General features: G+C 54.8%; 1 protein-coding gene across 1 annotated transcript in view; it reads right to left on the bottom strand.

Annotated features, from left to right (window-relative positions):
• SIK1 (salt inducible kinase 1) overlaps positions 1–1,381 on the bottom strand; it is a 12,939-nt gene that overhangs the window by 3,180 nt on the left and 8,378 nt on the right. The gene's annotated exons all lie outside the window — the stretch shown is intronic.

The raw sequence follows: 1,381 nt of genomic DNA, 5'->3' as shown, positions 1-1,381 counted from the left end.
CGAGCGCGTGGCCCGCCCCCTGCCTCTGGGAGCCCGGGCAGTCTTTGGCTTCTACAAACGCCCACCTCTCCCCTGTTAATACTGTAGGTCGTAAGAGCCAAAGTGAGCTGAAGGCACCTGGGTCGGTAAAGGGACGGGTCCTGACTGGCGCAGAGGGGGTGAGGCAGCTGCGGGCCGCTCTCCCGCTCGGGCGGCTGCAGACCCGAGCTCACCTGCCGGTGTGGACGCCCCTGTCTCCCTCCTCCGCACCGACCTGGTGCTGCCGCTTGGTAACGTTACCAGAGAGCAAAAGTCACAACAGGGACACAGACGTGTAGTAAAAAATATAAAAAATAAGTAGCGTCTATTTGTCTATTTATATACATGGACGGTATTTGCTTTAAAAAAGGAACGAAGCTTGAACACTGATCTGACCTCTCGTTTCAATTTTCTCGAATGAAAGCCGGACGCCTGAGGCCTGGATGAGGCAGGGTTGCCGCAGGCCACAGCCTGGCCACGGGCAGGCAGGGCCTCGCACCCGAGACCCCACTTTCCACCCCCACCCGCCCGCAGGCCACGCCTGGCCGTATTGCACGCCCCCCGCCCTGGTCAGTTGTTCGTCTTGGACCCTGATAATGAAATGCATAAAAACTTAAATTAGCAGCGGAAATAAGGTGGGCAGCAGGAAGAAACCTCTCCGGGGCCCACCCTCCAAGCCACGCAGGGGATCGAGGCCACGCAGCCCGGGCCGGAGCCCCGACCTCAGTCACCCACCCCTTCTAGTTTCTTCCTGGGGCTCCTCTGAAGGATCCTGGAAACCAACTCTTGAGCAGTTGATAAAAGTTCACATCTAAAATAAGAAAACACCGTCCTTGGGGCTCTGATTTCAGGGCAGAGAATTCCAGGAATTTGCAGACTGTTTTCTCCTGGGCTGGGCCAACAGAGCTTTTTTTAAAAAACTGATACGTGAAATAGAAAGTTCACAGTCCTCACTTTGAAGCGTAAATGTTTCGGGGAATGGAGAATTGTTAACTAAAATGAATGAAAAAAGGCTACTAAACACACACACACACGCGGATGGACCCGCGGCNCTCGCCCCCGCCGCCCTCCTGCCCTTCCCGTCCACCCACCCTGACACGCCCTTCAATTATTATTTTTCTTCAGGAAGTTTCCAGGCCCTACTCAGAGTTCCATTTGCTCAGTGCAAGGGAAAAAGTAAAAACCAAGAACAAAGTAAAAAGCCAAAACACCAAACGTATTGCTTGTTTCGCTTCTAGAAACGTATTGGCTTCGAGTCCGGAAACGTCTTCACATACTCTGAAATTATTGCTTCGAAGCGCCGGCCGGCCCGGGCGCGGGCGGGGCCCTCACTGCACCAGCACGAACGTGCCCCGCTGGCCCG

Source organism: Crocuta crocuta, unplaced genomic scaffold (assembly GCF_008692635.1).
Source record: "Crocuta crocuta isolate KB4526 unplaced genomic scaffold, BGI_CrCroc_1.0 scaffold675, whole genome shotgun sequence".
NCBI classification, from domain to species: Eukaryota; Metazoa; Chordata; class Mammalia; order Carnivora; family Hyaenidae; genus Crocuta; species Crocuta crocuta.
Note: the sequence above shows the minus strand (reverse complement) of the source record. Positions and strands in the feature narration are given on the sequence as shown.